The sequence below is a fragment of the Manis javanica genome, chromosome 1 (assembly GCF_040802235.1).
Source record: "Manis javanica isolate MJ-LG chromosome 1, MJ_LKY, whole genome shotgun sequence".
Taxonomy (NCBI): Eukaryota; Metazoa; Chordata; class Mammalia; order Pholidota; family Manidae; genus Manis; species Manis javanica.
The window spans coordinates 15,411,055-15,430,632 of record NC_133156.1 but is presented as its reverse complement, the minus strand read 5'-3'; the positions used below and the strand labels follow the sequence as shown (position 1 = coordinate 15,430,632).

Genomic DNA, 19,578 nt, shown 5'->3' with positions numbered 1-19,578 from the left:
TACTCCGATGGCAGCCTTCCTGCCATGAGGCAGCTGTTAAAACACGTAGACACTGCATGTCAGGTGTGATGCTAAATATTCTAACACAAAGGGATTGCTGGTCTCACTGGGTGGGCCTCTCAGCCAGGGGAACGTGGGAGCCTTGGAGAACAACGGGGAAGTGTCAACGCCACGCTCAGAACACGGCCCCGTTCTTATTCCAACCATCTTTGAGAGACAGCTGGAGAGTTTTCATGTCTGCAGGAAAGTCACCGCTAGTAGGACTGCCCTGTCGCAGCCAGACTATAGGAACAATCGGTGTTTTGAAAACTGGTTTTATTTGTGAATATATGCATAGTTTCACTATACTTTCCCAAATAGCATCCGTCATTTGGCCGACGTAAACCCAACAGACTGGCATTTGGGAGCAGGACAGCAGAAGGTACAAAGTGCCAGAGAATGGCTGCTGACTCTCTGTCACAGGATTCTTGTACTCATCCATCCCTCTGTCTGTAAAAATGGACCCCCAACGCCTGGTCAGTGAATGTGGTGCACAGGCCCATTGTCAGCCAAAATCTCATTTGGAGACTTGGGAAAGATTAGTTGCATCCTGGACCTCATCCCACAGTCTCTGATATTTCTGCTTTCCATCATCCCGGCCATCTTGCTTCCTTCCTAATCTTATTTCTGTGCATGTCTTCATCCTGTCTCCCTCCTGATGGGAGCATCCAATATGGAGTTGCTTATGTCAGGCTTGCCTGCTTTCACGTCGACTGCCTCTGTAAACGTACCCCACCCTAAAAGACGTGCCGGTGAACACCCGAATCAGATTAACACCATGTGGGGACTGTCCACTTATCTCCAACCTCCGGATGGGTGGACCGGACTACTTAAGGCACTGGACACAGAGCCCCCTGGCAAGCTCGTCCCAGAGGCCCCTGACACCGGATGACAGACGGGTGCTCCGAGGCCAGCTCTCACTCACCTGCCCGCACTCCTGCGCTGTCTCGGATTCCTCACTCCACTCCAGTGCTCGCCTCCCCCTTGGGACAGATGAGAGGCTGACTGGGACAGCCTGGGCCCAAACTGTCCGTCGTGATCCATATGAGATGTGTTGATTCGTAACATGTGCGCTTCCCCCTTTGAGTGTTGTGTGAAAGGAAGGTAGGTATAAAATAAACCCTGTGATTCGTGCAACATTAATGGTGTTGAATTCATTACTCCACCGCCCTGCGGATCCATACTTTCTGACCCGCTCATGTCACCTCTGAGCCTCACAAACGGTGTAGACAGGTGAGTAACAGCTGGAAGGCACATAGTATGTGTGTGATAATGAAAGAGTGCCTGGGCACACGGTGGAGGTGACACCGATGATAGAGTCCCCTAGCACCTGGCCGATCTATCTTTTGTCTTCTACTCCAGAATTACAGGTGGTCAACACCTGCTGCTGAAGATACACCTTCCTGAGAACCTTCCAGGGGCTCTGCCCTTTCCCCATCAGTGCCACGTTAGTTCCCAGGCCCCTGACTCCATGCTTTAGTATTTAACTAGTGTTTGATGCAACCACAGTCTTCCTAGCAAAACCACCCCTTCTAGTGAACCCACCTTAGGTACTGTGTTAATAAAAAGTGACTCATGTTCCTAAGTCCTTGGGAGTTATCTTGGGTTACACCTGGCTCTGGGGTCACCAAACCCTGCAGTGTATTACGTGTGACAGTGAGGGAAACCACCCCCCAAGGCTTCATTTGCACACAAAGCAGACTTCTGCGTGAAGAGGGTCAGACTCTCTCAGGCCTGGACAGTCGTCGGCCCTCCCGTGCAGCCGGACATTCAGCAGGAGACCACGGCCACCTCTCTTTCTACAAGATCCAGTTTTCAAAAACTCCCTCCACTCACCCAGGGAAGGCGAGACTGTTGGAGGAGAAAGGAGGACACTATGCCAACACATGAAATAAGAAGAATTGCAAACTATGCATCCCTGTTTTGGACGAGATGCCAAGAAAGCCTTCTTCAGTTATAGAAATGCCTTTAAAACAAGCAAAGCCCAGTGGGTCGCATTTTGTTGTGAGTTCTTGCTGTTCTTTTCTCCCTAAGAATCCATCACTACGCTAAGGAACAAGTTTTCCTGCATAATATAGAAGCTGTAGAACTGCTGGTGATGTTAACAAAGCCTTTACATTTGAAGAGCATTTTTCAGTTTTAAAGCCCTTTATAAATATTAACTAATTAATCCTCTTAGCAACCCAGTCCTGACTATGTTTCTAGGCTTAAAGTCAGTGGCAGAGTGAACTGTAAATCTCCCCATGGAGTGATTTGTCATCTTTTTCAAATACATGGCATTAGTTGAGATGCTTTTCCATCCAGTCAAAATTTAAAAACCACTCTTAAGGCACAGAGGAAAAAAGGGTGCTAGTTACGGCCAGTCTGAGTCAGTTCTCAGCCTGCCTGTGCTAAAGGCAGAAAGAAACGTTATCAGCACCAATTTCATCTTTGGCTTTCTGGGTATCAGCCATGTCCTAGATGCCATCATCTCTGATAGCTCAAATAGAAAATTCCAGAAATAAATATCCTTGATTGTATTTACATATGCTTAAAAATGAAACTAACATCAATGCTAATATTGCTATGAACTACCATTGCCTCAGATGCCTCTTCTCTCCTTTTGAAGCTTGAATCAATAGACCATCCAAGACAACGGGAAAATATCCCCTCTTTCCTCTTTCCCACCTTCCCTGTGTACCTTCTACTCCCCCTCTTGCACCTGTGGGTTCATTTTGTGGCAGCCCTAATGTTCAGCACATTTTCTGGCATGTAGCAGGTGCTCAGTAAATACTGGTGACCAAGTAGCCCTTGGAGAACTTAAGTTTAGTATCACACACAGCACAGATACACCAGCGAAGGCCACTTGTTCCTAAGGCCCCCCCAGTGGCCTCTACAACTGGGAAGGTGACTCACCAGGATTCACATGTTCTAGGGACCCATCCTATTTTAACTGAGAAGCTGGGACTGGCCGCCTGTGGCAGAAGCTGGCTCTGTCAGCTGCTGCAAAGACAGGAGGCGGGGCCATAAGGTCCATACCCAACACCAGGACAAATCAGCGGGCCCACCCTGTCGTGCTCCCAGATACGTCCTTTTATCTGAGTGTTGCTATTCTCTGAGCGCCCCCCCCTTTTTACTCCCCTGATGATTATCTTTGATTTTTATTTTAAGCGGACTTTGTTTTAGAATGGTTGGCTGGACAGTGAGTTACCTTTGTTTTGTCAGGCCCTAAATTCCCCTGAGAAGTCCGTGACCGTAGAACAAATCCAGGAAGTTGCCAAGGACTCCTCCCACCAGCGCATGGCACTGCCTTGAGGGCCACCTTGACCCTCCTCAAACTACCTATTGGGAATAACTCAGAGACGAGTCAACCCCCTGGGATTTCTTCCACCGAGATAGTTCTGGGGGATCCTAAGGCCCCTGAGGGTTTGGGGGGCTATCTGACTGAGCTGTCCCAGAGCTGCCTCACCACTGCCGGCCAGGCCCCTTCCTCCATGCAGTTGGCCTTCTCGGAGCTGCGGCTGCTTGTGCTGCTGACGGCCGTCCACCCAAACTGGCCGCATCCCCTCCTTGGTGTAAAAGTCTGCTCAGAGTTGCTCTAAGAACAGGCAAAGCTGAATGGTGAGGGTGGAATGAAACATTATGTTTCGGCGGCTTGTGATCCAGCCATTTCTGGCTGAATTGCTTTTGCCCTGAGCCAGGATCCCAGGCACTGTGGGCAGTATCCTCCCGTGGGAAGCCTGCGGTTATCCACCCTTGTCACAGACACCTTGGTGCCGTGAGGTGGGGCCATAGGAGCCCTCTGGCTTCAGCTCCTGACAACCGTTCTGCCAGGTTCTCATGGGCATGCGAGCAGGGTCCACTTTCTCATCTTTAAACCTCCGCTTGGCCACACCTGGGGTTTGAAGTCCCTGTTTATCATAAAATTCTGCTTTTACAAAGTCTCTGCTTATAGATACTCCCCTCCCCACCCCCTTGCTGCAAGTAAGTTACAACATCCGCAAGCAACATGCTGAACCCAAATGTCTTCTGACCCTTGATTATAACGGCTTGAAAGGAGCTTCCTTTGGAAAACCCCTGTGCTGTTTAGAGCACTAGAGCCTGCAAGTCAGGTAAGGACAAACGACGACGTCATGTCCATGAACACGTCTTGGCTTGTGACATACTGGGATGTCATGGACATCAGAATCAGGTGGACCTTGTTCTAATCCCACCCATGCACCCACTGGACTGGGTCCAACAACTGGGAAGTGCAGAGCCAGCCCTCAAACCCTTGGACCAGCTGCTAGATCCTCTGAGCCTTGGGTTACTCCTCTGAGAGATGGGCTACGCACATCTACCACGCAAGGCTGCTGGAAGGGCCAAGTGATAACACAAGAGGTGCACATGGAGACATCACCGTGGCACTTAGCAAATACTCAGAGCAGCCAGGTCTCCGTCTTCCCCTTTCCCGATAGTAAATGTTCTTAGGGCATCTATTCCAGGTTCTTTCCCTACAAATGCTGGCCAAGCTTCCATGCAGACATGCAGGCCCACCAGGAGAGGAGATGCAGTGAGGCCCTTCCACAAGGGACCACACCCCGGCCCAGCCCCCGCCACCCAGCTACGCCAAGCCCACACCCACACGATTCAGAACCACTCCGTGTACCAAGCGTGAACTCCAATACGGCTTTGTTGCCATGGACAACAGTGACCCCACTATTAATCAGATCACTGCTGTATTCTCTCTCTCACAATAGAGGGGAAAGAGAACAGGTTCTAGTGAGGAGTGGGTACGAAGAGGCTCGATGGCATCAGGACACCCTGAGTATCAATCTGAATGCTAATGCTGGGAGAGGAAGCACATTAGATCTTCAGCCTTGTGTTAGCTGGTCTGGGAACACCCCAGTATATGGCTACTCTAGAAATCTAGAGGGGGCTCCCAGACCTGGCACCTGGCCTCTCCAAAGGCCAGGTGGCTGGGCCTGCGCCTCCTGTCTTAGGCTGTATCCATGGGTCCCCCAGTGTGACGCCCACACTGAGGGCCAGGAGTTGTCATGTCCCCAGCCCTCTTACTCCCCACGCCACGGGGCAGACAGGGATGGAGCAAGACGGCCCTCCCTAACCCGAGTCGGGGGAACTGAGGCTGCTGCAGAGAAATGACCGGAACCAGAGATATACCTGAGCGGGGAAGATCACATTCCCTGGGTAGTTCTGACAGACACTGAGCCTTAGGAATTCCAGAATAACGGAAAAGGCTGCCCCCACGGGAAGAGCGCTGTGGTCAGGACCCCGAGCTGACGGAGACGGCCTCTGTCAATCTGCAGAGATGCTCACGGTGAGGCAATGCTCTGCGCTCAGGAAGGGGGCTAACTTCAGTCCCCAGGGGCAGAGGGCCGAGGGCGCCAGCCTGTGGGTGAGAGTCAAGCGGACAGGTCTGCTGCGGGGGATCCAGGCCCCAACGGCACAAACCCCAATGAAACAGGAGTGCAGAGCGAGGAACAGGCAGCGGACTCTGGTCTGTAACGCCACAGGAAACCTCGCCCTGGTCCTAGACTGCACAGGAGTGGGGCCCCTAGGGACCCCTTCCCCCTGGCCAGACTCAGGAGTGCATGATGGAGGACTCCTGGGGAAGGTGGAGGAAGTAGGGGCCAAGCCATGGGGAGAGCCTGAACCTCAGAAGCTGAGAGAAGAGAAGTTCCCGTCTCTGATTTGTCGACTAAGCCTGTTGAAGGAAGGATGCTGGCAGGCACGGGAAGCCCACTGATCACCTGAGCGTTTGGGAGAGGGGATGGGGAAGGCCGAGGCGCGTCCAGACCCGCACACCTGCCTTCCTTAGTCTTCCCCCCTGTTCCATTCCGGTGGCCCCCCCCGGGGCCTGCGGAGCAGGGGTTGGCATGGAGACTGGTCTACTGCACTGTGGTGACAAGGAGTGATTTCATGTCAAGAGCTCTTCCAGGAGTAGGGAGGCTGTGCCGGGGCAAGGAGGATGTTTGGCTGATGGAAAGATGGGGGCGAGGAGCCTTGCAGTTATTCTGGGAAGATGCACTCCACCTGCTTAGGGGAGGGGAAGGGAAAGGAGGGGAGGGGAGGGGAGGGGAGGGGCGGAGAGGGGAGGGAGAGGTGGGCTGGCCCTCCTGTGCTGGTCCATCATATCTGATAAAGGAAATACTTGTAGAAAGAGCAGCATCCTTGTGAAAATCAGTAGGTCCTAATTGGAAACATCAAACAGAAGCTCCTAGTAAGCAATTAGCATCAGGAATAGATTTACAAACTGAAACCACAGTTAATACATGTGCTGATGCACTTGAGGTTGAACTCTAGCCTAACATTCTGCTTTGGTTGTGGACGATAACAAGAAACTGCCCGAGAGGTAGGGCTCGCCTGTTCCTAGGAGATTGCTTTAAATCACATTATTTTACAGTAATATACAATCTTTCCAGGTGCCTATTACGTGTTTGGACAGTTATCCCAACCCAAAACAAAACAAAACCGGACCTCATCTCATTTAAAATGAATACGGTGGAGAATGGATTAACCCTTTGAAAGCCACAGGGGGAAAGAGAAAGTTGTGATTTTCTGGTAATGGGATCGCTGCCCCAAGAGGCCCAGCATCACTTCAAATCCCACACTTGGGACTGGAGCCTGGGAGGAGCTACATTTCCCATCTGGTACTTGACATTTAACTTGATTTTTTCTTTTCTAGAGTAAACACCTCCTTTTAAGATACCAGCCTTTCAGCAACTCTTCCCTGAAAGGTGTTTATCTTCTGGTCTATTAATTGTCAGTTTATTTAGCAAACCTAGTTTTGCCTGGGGTTGACAGATCTGTTTAATATCCTTCTTTAAGGTAGACAGGCTTATCTTCACAAAAAATGTTACCAGGTACCTGTTCAAAGGATCATTACCTTGATTTATTATTTCCTCTACAGCAAATATCCAATAATAGGTTTTCCTGAAGCCATGTCTGTACTTCCTTTTTTCCCCCATGTGTATTTTCTGTGCCTTTATTGTGGCACAGAAAATGCTGGGTGGATTTGGGGGCTAGGATATCTCAGGACCTCAGCAAGGCCCTGCAGCCTCTGATGGGTGAGACCGTTTCCAGGGGTCTAGGGGTTGTGCAGGAGGAAGGCAGTAATGATGAGCATGACCTCCAGTGGGAAATCCCGGCTCCAGCTTCCCTTCGGGTGCCAGGAGGAGGTGTGCAGAAAGCACCCCATGTAGAAGCCGGACATACTATCGGTTGTGTGTGAGTCCCAGCCCGGCACCATCCAAGATCTCCCACACAAGAAGGGGTTTGGGGGAGGGAAGGCGGAGGTGCTGGTAAGACCCGGGACTCCGGGAGGGCAGTGAGGCCTGAGCGGGCCTGGGGGATGTCCCAGACACAGCTCTCAGAGGGGACACCATGTCCTTCACCCAAAGTTCAAAGGCCTGAGAGAAGTCATTCTAGCTTTGATTTATTCTTTGTCTCAAGCATTGGAATGAATCATCTGTTCCCCCTTTGCCTTCCACTTTTAAAATAATGTATGAGTAATACTCTTAATATTTCCCATTTTAAGAGAAACTGAAAGTTTGTGCAGACTGCAGGCTGTTGTGTGGTTTTCACCAATTTTTTTTTCTTAAAAATAAGACTATAGACAGTGAAATATCACACACACACACACACACACACACACACTGGGGTAAGCGCTTCCACTACCAATCTCTAATTTAGTTCCACGGGAAGATGCAGAAAACACGTTGTCCTGAACAACACGTTTCTGAACAAGATCCCTACGTTCTTGTTCTTTGGAGGAACAGAAAGACCAGAAAAAACAGCAGGTGGAAGTTTGGGCCCTTCACGAACTGCTGAATGACCCGATAATAATATGCAATTAGCTGGCTCAGAAGTTTTAAAGAATATTGGGAATATGAACTATAAAAGCAGAATAGAATTTCTTTGTGGCAGCGTAAACCAGGCTCCTGGGCTCTTTGGTGTGTGTGTGTGTGTGTGTGTGTGTGAGAGAGAGAGAGAGAGAGAGAGAGAGAGCCCCCCTTCCATTCTTAGAACTGTAACACTAAATTGTTAATGGCCAAAACCACTACTGACGGTCACATTGGCCGAAGCCCCATCATTCATCGTTCTGCACAATTCTTGCTTGTGCATCGTGGGAAGGGGACAGCAAGCTATGGCATTGCTCTCGGTTTCATTTCTGTGGGAACAAGGAGGAGGCAGAAGGTGGGGATCCAGCCCCCTGGAGGTGGAAATCCAAGCCCTGCCTGTTCTCGGGGCTGCCAGTTTGAGGAGCATGTGGGTTGTGATTCTTTTGTTCCTTTCGGAAGAAAAAAAAATGTGCTCGGGGTAAAATTAGTATCTGAAGGTCTTTAAAAAAAAAAAATAATGTCTCATCGGAGCAGATGCCGAGGGAGGCACCACGAGAGGCCTGAGCTGGGAAGGCAGGTTTGTCTCCGCATCTCCCCCTGCCCTGGCCCTCCCGTCTGCAGCCATGATTGGGGAGTGAGCCCAGGATTCCCTGTGCCTCTCCTTGTCACTTGTGTTTGCAGTTTCAAGAGAGTTCATCTGCTCAGGACGTTTCTCTGGAGGCAGGCAGACAGCGCCTGGGCTGGTTGCTCTGGGTTCAGCCTGCCTCCCATCTGCTCCTGTTTCTTAAAACGGGCCTCACTGCCTCCTTCTCAATGGCTGGACTCTCTGCTCCCTGTGTCTCCCTCCTTTTCTGTCCTGTTTGTTATTATCCTCTGATTTTATTAAGAATTCCAAACCTTTTCAGTGAATTTCCCTTTTCCTGGTTTGCAGCTTTTTGCATGTTTGATTTTCAGCAGCAGTGTCTTCCTCATTGAAGTTTGGTAATTTTAGAAGAATTTTAGTATCAGAAAGCAGACTCTCAGGGGCTTCTCCGGGAAGCAACCTCTTTTCTCCATCACCCTGGGGCTGAGGCTAGTCCAATGGGGCTCTCCTCGCCCTTCTTTCATCCCCACTGCGCTTTCTGTCTCCTTTTATGACACTTTACTTTGAGGCAGGCACTGGCTCTCCCATGAGCCAAATAAAATTCAATCAGTAAATTCCCAATAAAAGCTTTGGGGGTGGGTAGGGACCCCCTGCCTCCTGCCTCTGCCCTTGGGACCTGGTTCATCTTGCAGCAGCTGGTGGCATTCTCACATAGCCCAGGATCTCAGCCCATGGTCATTCTTCCCTCCTAATGTTGGAGGAAGTGGCAGGAGAAGCCACTGTCAGAACAACTCACGTCATTTTACAGGAGCCCACTTATGGATAAAGCCAGTAATCGTTAACCTCAACACCCCCGTAATCCAACCTTTTCAGATTTCACAGATGAGGAAACTGAGACTCCAAGATGTTGTTACATCCCCAGAGTTAGATGGTCTAAGAGATGGTGCTAGAACCCGAGCCTGGACATCTGGGTTCTGTACCTGTGGTTCTTTCTACCAGGCCACAATGCCTCCACCACAGTGTGCTAAGACAAAAACAGTCCGGTCACTTGAAACAATTATTTTTTTGTACTTCTTGTAAGAGTTGCCTAAGGCACTAAAATTTTTCAAAAGAAAAAAATATATGTACATACATGTGTGTATTTTTTTAAAGCACTTTAAGATCAGCGTTACAGCATGGCAGGGCTGAGTTAGCTTGGAGAAGTTGAGTTCTAGCTCCTCCAGTTACTGAGAAGGAGACCAAGTGGCTGGTCAGGGCCGGAGGGGAGCTGGGCTGTATAGTGTGTTATTCTCAACTTCATTGGCTCCTAAAAAGAGCCCTTCACATTCAAACTAGGTTCTATTTTGTTGTATCAATCAGGACATCGTAGATGAGATCAATTTTCTTTATTTCCTTTGACAATAGACTCACTCTTCATGAATCTGGAAGATTCAAGAACATAGCTATTCGTTTTTGTGTCTGGCACAGGCGAGCTGCTATACAGGCACAGCCTGGGGAGGCTGGTCAGGAGTCTTGTCTTCTCACAGCTGGGCCTGTGGCCCTGCTCTCAAACTGTGTGACGCTCAGGCCTGCCTGTGGCCCTGCCTCTTGTCCTGGTCACTTTTCAGTGACGGTCAGCCTGTGAAAGTTTGCAACTGCTGCCTAGAATCAGGTGAAGGACAATGCTTTCCCTTTCTAGGCTTAGCTGCTGTATCTGAGTCCTACAGCGGGATGCCCTGGGGGAGCTTGCCTCACAGCGCAGAAAGCAGGTAAAACAGCACCTTTAGCCTCTGTGACTGAAGCATTGTGGGAGTGGCCAGCAGGATGGGGGCACCTCTTGATGGCTGACTTGGAGAGTGCTCTGAAGGGGAGGCAGGAAAGGGGCTCTGAGTGCGCCGAGCAAGCGCTCAGTTTCCACTGAGATTGACTATTTCTTGGTTTGGTTCTGGGGGCCCCTGGTGGAAATTACTGCAGGAGTGGGTAGCTTACACCCTTCCGAGCTGCCTCTGGGCAGCCCAGGGCCGCTGCGAGGTGGAAGCTGGTGGTCTGAACATCAAACTCCGCTCTGTTTCTGATTCAGCTTGGGGAGCAATAAGTGAACATTGCTTATATGCTTGAACCCCTTGCTCGTCAAAGAAATGCCAAAGAACTGTGGAGTTTCTAAGCCTCCTTGAAAGGGTAGGCATCCCACAGGGAACAGGCTGGGAGCACCCTATGGAGGGCAGGCCATGTCCAGTGTGGGTGGCCAGGGCCCAGGAGCAGAAACAGGAGCGGCCATGGAGGAGAGGCCACGAGGGACAAGGGACAAACAAAACTAAGAGCTAAAAAGTCTGCATTTTTCATCTACATCCTTTATTGTCGCCAGAGAGATAGAACCTGGACAAACCAGAGGTGCCTGTGCATGTGTGCTCGTCTTAGATGTGGTTCTCCTGCACCCAGTGAGCCTGGTCAGCATGCTCCCTGCCATCGGTGTCATCAGTCAGGTGTGGGCCCCATGCTCTGTCATCCCAGCGCTCACTCAGCACCCCATCATGGCTGCTGCAGAGGAGGGGATACTTTTCACAGGCCACACAGTGTGATGGCTTGTCCCCCATCAGAAGCTCATCATTAAGGGTAATTCTCCTACTCAGGGGGAATCTGAACAGTAAGTCCCACATTTTCATGGTCTTCTGAGGGGCACACACCATGGTAACACCCACCATCTCATTCCCTCGACATCATCCCCTCGAGAGGCAGGTCTGGTGTAGCAGAAAGAGTGTGGGATCCTGGGAAGAGAAGGGGTCAGGATGAAACAGCCCCAGCGAGGTCACTCAGGCTTGGAATGGGCACAGGGAAAAAATTTCAAATTGAAGAACTTAGACAGCTCTGGTTTTGAATCCTGGCTCTGGCTGTTACTGTATTTTACTTTGTATAAGAAACTCATGAGTCAAAGTTTTCTCCACTGGAAAATGGGAATTATAGCATTTACCAGGATAAGGATGGCTTTGGCACACACGAGAAGCTTTTGAGCAAATTTGAACAAGAAGCATTTTCCTCAAGATGTTTTATTTCCATTTGTCAGGAAATTATTATAACCTGTGGTGATTCTGGTACCAAAGCCCTCCCTGAGACGTTGCTCCCTTATTCCAGGGAAGCCTGTGGCCCAGGATGTCAGTGAGGCACTTGGTAAAGTGCCCAGTACACATCGCCTCGCAGCTGCCACCAGGCAGGGCAGCCTCTGTCCCCAGCCCATCTCAGGAGGGAGCTGAGATGGCAGGTGAGACCAGGATGGACCCCAAGTCTGCTGACTCTTCTTCCAGTTCCCACTTTCAATCCACCTCCAGAAAATATTCTTATCTTTCAATACAACACTCTGCTCTGCATTTTGCCAGAAACAAAATGTAGGTATACTTTAAATTTCCACAGAAATCGGTCAGGCTCCCCCAAGCTGAAATGCTGCGCTATAGAGAACAAATAGTATGATTCCCAAAACACAGAGTTCTCGGGGTGATGGTGAACAGACTCAAAACGGGGCTCCCAGACGCTAATGGATTTTCTCCACTCTATTTGTGGTGTTGAAGGAATGACCAGCCTCTGATTATTTAGCTTCCATCTATGTAGAATGGAACAATATTTATCTTCCTTGCAGAGATATATCCAGATGAAAGTTAGGAGTTTTCCAAAGAAGATAGAGAGAGAGCCAGAGGTATATGGTACCACTGAAGAGCAGCCTGTGAGCATGAATATTGTTATCAAAGCATCATTGTTGTTCATGTAACAACATTTTGATGGTCTCTTCTGAAGAATCCCGTCTATTGGGAATAATTAAATTCATCTGGCTAGTCAATAATTTTTAATTGAGATGCTACTATGTGCCCAGCAATGGGATTGCAATGATGAATGGGAAATACATAGATCTTTCCTCCAGGAGTTTGCAGACTAGTAGGCATGTGGCATGGGATCCAGAAAAAGCAGATGGAGAAGTCCCAACATTATTGGGGGTAACAAGGAAGCAAGACTCATTCGGTCAAGTACCATTTTCATGTTTATCTCCGTCTTCTTGCTGTCCATGGAGTAAACTGCAGTGAGCATCTGTTACTTTGTCTGTCTAACATAGAGTTCCTCCTTGACAAAGCATCTGATGGATGAGTGTTTCCCCTTCCAGCCCATGGGGTTGGGGTGGGGCTGACCTCACTCCTGGGATTCCTGTCGGAGCATGTGACCCAGGGTGAGGCAGATAAGCATCTCATCTGTCTGGTCACATGGACCGGTGCAAGGATAAGATGAAACACAGGGTGCCTGTTTAATTTAATTCAAATTTACATTTGGATTTTTAGGTAAATAAATCATTTCTACATGTCCCAGATGGGATATATACTAATAGTAAGAAATTGTTCATTTTAAATTCTGAAATGCAGATTGAATGGAGCATTCTGTATTTTTATTTGCTAAACCTGGCAATCTTAATGGAAGCCCTCCCTGAGACATTTCTGGAATTACTGGCAAAAAAGTGACTCTTTCCCCACTAGGACTGTGAAGACTGCTATTGCTGGTCTCCAGGGCAGCCTTCCTAGGGAAGGATGTGGAATACTCATCACTGCTGAACGATGGGAGAAACAAGCCTGTATTAGGGCCTCTGGATCTAGCGGGCCCATTGGCCCCCTGACCTTTCCAGTTAGGTGAGCTACTGCACCCGTTTTCCTCTTGAAATTGTCCAGAACGTGTATTCCCAGATCCGTACTGCTGCTGCAATTTCCCCAATTTTAAGCGAGTTTCTTTCTCTCTTCCAAAATCTTTCCTGTTCCTCAAAGGAGTCCACTCCAATCCAATCTCCTCCAGAAATTGTTCCCAGACTGTTTCAAAGAGGCTGCCCGCCAGGTCTCCGGAATCCCACACGATGTTTCCGTATTCTGGAATGTGACATGTCTCATCTAGAGACTTAGCCCATTAAAGCCCTGGATGGTCCTTGGATTTCAGTTCTCTTGATCTTGCAGGAAACCTTCATCGTTTTCTGGAAGAGAAGTAGTAACAGATTGAGCAAAAGCAGGGGGCAGTCACGAGGAGTCAGCCTGCCCCTCTTGCAGTGGTGGGACATTTTGTAAAGCCCCTTAGGTGTGGAGTCAGGGGCAAGCTCTGAGTCAAGACACTGGCACTGCCCACCTCCCTGACGCGGACACACGGGGACTCTCGCTGTCAGCACTCACCCGATTCTCTCGCCTTTTCTTTCCCCACCAGTGATAGTATTACTGAGTTGCACAACCTCCAACGTATGTTTCCAACTCTATGGCTCAATCATGCAAAATCATGCCAATAGATCCAGGGATTGCCATGGAGAAAGCATATCTGGATTTCAGTGGGGGGTATTTTATAAGGCTCTCATGATATCCTTTAGGAGAAATGTGAGAGATTGAGAAAGAGAAACTCTATCTAAGTGACAGGAGATTGGTGCAACATGTCTACAAGAATTCACAGAAGCTGGCATTTTTATTAGTGACATGTGGCCTGTCACAAGGCTGTTCTATCATCCTGGCTTTATCAACAACTTCAGGTTTTTGAAGACATTTCCCAGCTTTCAGGTAACCCAGAACTGGGGGGAAACAAGAACTGAAGACAGAAACATGATTCAAACCAATTTGATATTCTCAGTTAATGGTTTAAAGCTAAATCAATCAATCAATCAATCAATCAATTAATCAATCACTGTCATCTACCTATCTATCTCCTATTTAAAAGAATATGATATCCAGCCGGTTAAAAAAATTCGACACACAAATGCAAGATAGAGATGTGGTTCATGTGAAAAAGAGTTGAAAGCTTTGGTTTCTCACAAGCTGAATGTGAATTGTCAGTAAGTGTCCAAAATGCAAATGCAGTGTTACTTTGTAGCATCATCAGAGTGCCTCCTTCAAGGAGTATAGAGTTGACCCGTCTCTGCACTGGCCACTCTCTTTTGTAACATTGGGACTTATGCTCAGGAGATCTGGAAATCACCCATTCACTTGCTCATTCAGGTACACATGCCCCCAATCATTCAGCAGACATGTTCAGTCTTAATCAGCAGCGGCTGCGAATCCTTTCTGAAGGAGGCAGGGGTATAAGTAAATAAAAGCAGATACATGAAATAGGCCAGAAACTGTTGGAGGAGTGTGAATACCTTCGGAGAGGTATTCAAAAAACAGAGATCCTGCTTGCAAGGATCTCAGCCTGGAGGGAGGGAGAGTCCAATAATGTGGGCATTTTCAGCCCTCCGTGAAGGGTTGTGGGAGCAGAGAGCATGGCAGAAAGGGAAGGGGATGTGGAGAGGTGTGAACAAATCACACTCGGTTTGGGGCCCTCATGTCACTCCTTTTATTGATTGATTCATTTATTGACTTGTTTTGTTCTCACCCGGGAGACAACAGCTCTCATGGGTTGGTGTGCACCCTTTGATATGTTTGGGTTCTTGAAAAACGTGTGTTGCTGCTTTGCATACATTTTTACATGGATAGTATTCTACTATGTATCTAATTCTCTGTCTCGCTTTTTTCATTCAGTTCTAGATTGTAAGAACTAACCAGGTGGCTGAGTGGATAAGCAAACCTCCTTATTTTTAGATTTTGTATTTGAAAATTCACCTACTCACTACAGGTTCTTTGTAACTCCAAAATCAGTACTCGAGGTGCTTCAGGGCATTTTCACTCAGGACATGTGCAGAGTAGAGAAAAATTTGAGTTGCCAACATGCGAATTCTCAGCGGAGTTAGAACAACATGAGACTCTGCCACCCTGTTTGAGATCCCACACCGTAAGCCAGTATCCCTTTGCAGTCTATTAGTACTATGTTTTTCATATTTTTGGTGATTTGGTTTGTAAAGGGGCCCTCAAGCATAGTACTGAAATGCTGTCTAGAGTTACTAAGTGCAAGAAGGCTGGGATATGCCTTAGAGAAAATACCTGTTAGAGACGCTTCTTTCAGCCCCGGGTTCCGGCACTGTTGGCTATGAGTTCAATGTTAATGAATCAACAATATAGATTAAATAAGGTGCCTTTAAATAAAAGAACACAAAGATTAAGCTTATGTATTGACAAGTTGACAAAAGTGTACCAGCGGCTTGCAGAAACCTCATCCTCATGACCCCTAGGAGCAATGGTTCAATATTTGCTAATTTGCTACTTTATAGAACACAACTGCCATGAGGAATGGGAACTGGCAATGACTGCCCTGTGTGGCAGAAAGCTCCTCATTCTCTGAGATGGCCAAGCACAGGCAGGACATAGGTCAGGAACGCTGCATGGAACTCTGGCCTCAGCTGGGGTCTAGAGTCAATAAACCTGAGGTTACTGTCAATTCTGAGAGTCTGTGAATGCTATAATTCCCATTTTCCAGTGGAGAAAACTTTGACTCATGAGTTTCTTATACAAAGTAAAATACAGTAACAGCCAGAGCCAGGATTCAAAACCAGAGCTGTCTAAGTTCTTCAATTTGAAATTTTTTCCCTGCTCCATTGTTCCTCACTGCTACATAGTATTCCATTACACCCTTTATTTCTTCAGTCCCCTAGTGATGGACATCGGGAGTGCCTCCAACTCTCAGTTCCTATAACCAAGGCTGTGACAAGGATCTTCCCTCTGAGACGGGTGTGAGAATTTCTCTGGAGGCATTTCCAGGAATGAGATTTCTGGGTCCAAGTGCATTTGACCAACTGAAGCTGGGTTGCTCTAAAGAAGGGCTGCCCTCATTGACATCCCCACAGTGAGTCCTCTATTCCCTGCCGTGGCCTGCTGTCATCTTCCTTCCTTCCTTCCTTCCTTCTCTGCCAGTCTGATGGGTATAAAGTCATAGTTCAGTATAGTTTTGAATACATCTCTAATTAAATGAGTCCCAGCAGTTCTGCATTTGCCTATCATCTTGAATTTCCTCTTTTGTGAACTGCCTTTTCATATTTTTTTGTGCCCACTTATCTATTGGGTTTTATTAAAAGTGATGTGCAAAGAAGTCCTTTGCATATTTTAGATATTTGAGCCATCTCAGGTTTGGACATTAAAAATATATTCCCCTGATTTGTCATTGTTTTGTGTCCATGTTTTTTTTCATTCACTGGAAATCCTAAATTTTGATACAGTCCAGGGATATTACTGTGGATAGTGTCTAGCTGGGAGGAAGGGGTGGAAGTTTAGGAGTGAGTTTCCGTATGAGGTGTCACATTATTTAGGAAAGGGTAAAGGCAATTGAGATCATTTTTGGGTGATGGGAGATAAAATATAAATGGCAGGATAGCTATTTTATATGAAGGGCTGTATGTCAAAGAGCCTTTAGAATGGCCCAACTGGCAATGACTGCCCTGTGTGGCAGAAAGCTCCTCATTCTCTGAGATGGCCAAGCACAGGCAGGACATAGGTCAGGAACGCTGCATGGAACTCTGGCCTCAACTGGGGTCTAGAGTCAATAAACCTGAGGTTACTGTCAATTCTGAGAGTCTGTGAATGGGATGGAATAAAGAAGGAGGGAATTTGCATGCATTTGTTCTCTCCCTTCAACAAGCAATTCATCATTCCTGAGCCATGTTCACCTGGCTAAGCTAGTCTTCCTAGTATCTGTCAACAAGTAGTAACATTTCCTTGCTGTACACATCCCCACCCTTGCTTACACAGCACTACTCATTAACAGTGTGGCCATGGTGTCAGGCAAGTCTTTTCTGTGACTTCTTTTTTTTTTTTCAACTCAACAATTTAATTGAGACATCCAAATGGCTCCCCTAATTACAGGTCAGAGTCTGGAGAGAGATGTGGTAAGGGGTTGAATATACCCCAGTGTATTACGAAATGGGCAAAAAAGGGTAGTTCCTGTCTTTTAGTCACTCTTTTTATTCATTCATTCATACGTTCATTCATTACTCACTGGTGAGGGCCACCCCTGTGTCGGGCACTGGGCTCAGCACTGGAGACACGAGGAAGAGCCGAACAGCCACTCTCCTATCTCCTGGTGCTTAGAGTCTACAGGGGCAAACATCTACTGTCACTGAATAGACAAAACAATCTTACCTGTCTTCTCCCTTTCAAACAAGTGAAATGAATAAGAGAAATGCAAATTAGGATGAAATTAAAATACCATTTTCAGCAGTCTATTGGCAAACATCCAGTAATTTGACAGACACTCCGTTGGGGAGGCTGTGGGACAGAGGCAGCCCTCTACACAGCTGCTGGGAGTGCAGACCGGTACAGCTCCTACTGAGGGGCATTTGGCAGGATTCAACAAAATTACACCTGCATTGTAACCCTTCACCTAGTGATCCCACTCCTCGGAGACTATCCCCTAAGACAGGGTGGCAAAAATACGGTAAGGTATATGTACAAAGCTATTGATTACAGCGCTTTTTTGTAACAGTGAAAGACTGGGAAATCAACACAAATGTCCATCTTTAGAGGACTAGTTGTGGAAACGAAGGCCTAGTCAAATCCACACAATGGAGAGCCGTGCTTTATTAAAAGGCTACTCATGCTATAGAGAGCTCTCTAGGACAGACTGTTAAGTGAGGAAAGCAAAGTGAAGAAATAGAATGTACAGTATGCTACTGCATATCTCAAAAAAGGGGAAAATCGTATATATACCTATTATTTACCTATTGTTTTAATAGGTAATATATATACCAATTATTTTTAAATTTTAATGGAAGGATATTCTAAAAACTAGTAAATGTTGTTTCCTCTATGGGAAGAAGGGAACAAGGGGATGGGGACCACAATGTAAGTTAGATTATCTGAATGGACTTTATTTTATGGATTTGACTTGAGAGCCATTTGCATGTCTTACAACAAAATTTTTTAAAAAACCTGTACACCCTAAAAATATTGAAAGTAAAATACTGCAATGTAAATGTATATAAATTTAGTGGGTTAACTATACAGAGAGGAATTATTTCATATGACTTAAAACCTAGTAATTAGATTGTGCATCTTTAGTGGGATATATATATTCCAAGGACTAAAGAAGTCACATAAAGAAATCTTAAATTGTTTCCAATGATATTATTGTTAGTAATAATATTTCTATTGTTATTCTGAAGTTATTTTGTGTATGTAATTATTCTGTATTCTAACCATATGTATAATAAAATTATAATACATACACATATAGCAAGATCAATAATTTATTATAATAAATTTAATGGCTAAGAACTAAGATTTCCAGTGTAAAAGCAATAAATATTATAAACTTATGATGTATTTTCTCTTAGAATTCTTTTTCCAGTTCTATCGGTTGATGCTAGAAATAGTAATCACCCCAGCAGCAATGAATACTCCTAGCACCCAGACTATGGCCTCTAAATATCATTTCCCACTAAAAGAACCTGAGGCCCTTGGAGAAATGGCAGTTTACAGGTCTGGAGCAAGATGAACATGGAACATCTTACTGCAGGAAGAAAGAAAGTCATCAAACTACTGGAGATTCTTCCAAAGGACTCAGGAGTCATCTGGAAGAGACTGCCACTGGTCAAAGATGGGTAATTTGATCATCAAAAGGATTAATAAGTGCAATGAATTGAGACATATCAATTATTTAAAAACCAATAGTTTGTAATAACAATAAATTTATAAAACCTCACTCATCACCTTTAGAGGATGCTAGGGAACCATTCAATATTCTCAAACCTAATAAATGCAGGGAAGGAACCACGCATGTATCCTGCATTTCCAGGATGAACTGCACTTCAGAATAACCAAATACTGTGAAGTCTCTCCCTCTCTCTGAGGATCTCCAGACACACTGCAGAAGAAGTGTGTGTTCATTTCATAGGACTGCTGCCACAAAGTACCACAACCTGCCTGCCTTAAAGGACAGAAATTTATTGTGTCACTGTTCTGGAGGTTGGAAATCTGAAATCAAGGTGTTGGCCAGGGCCATACCCCCTGAAGGCTCCAGGGAAGGATCAGTTCCTGGCTCCCTCCAGCTTCTGGTAGCTCCTTGGCTTGTGTCCAGCCTTCTCAGGTGGCATTCTCCCTGTGTATGTGATTATCTGTCTCTGTGTCCAAGTTTCTCCTTTTCGTAAGGACACCAGTCATAAGGGGCCCACCCTACTCTCGTATAACCTCATTTATCTTAACTACCATCTGCAATGACCTTATTTATAAATACAGTCCCACTCTGAGACACTGGGGTTAGGATCCCAAATATATGAATTTGGGGGGACATAACTCAACC

General features: G+C 46.8%; 1 long non-coding RNA gene across 1 annotated transcript; it reads right to left on the bottom strand.

Annotated features, from left to right (window-relative positions):
* Nucleotides 1-296: 296 nt before the first annotated feature.
* Nucleotides 297-1,082, bottom strand: LOC140843136 (uncharacterized). The gene is made up of 2 exons (XR_012120711.1): nt 965-1,082; nt 297-489 (listed from the first exon to the last, which is right to left on the bottom strand). It is a non-coding gene; the product is annotated as an uncharacterized lncRNA (long non-coding RNA).
* Nucleotides 1,083-19,578: the final 18,496 nt, after the last annotated feature.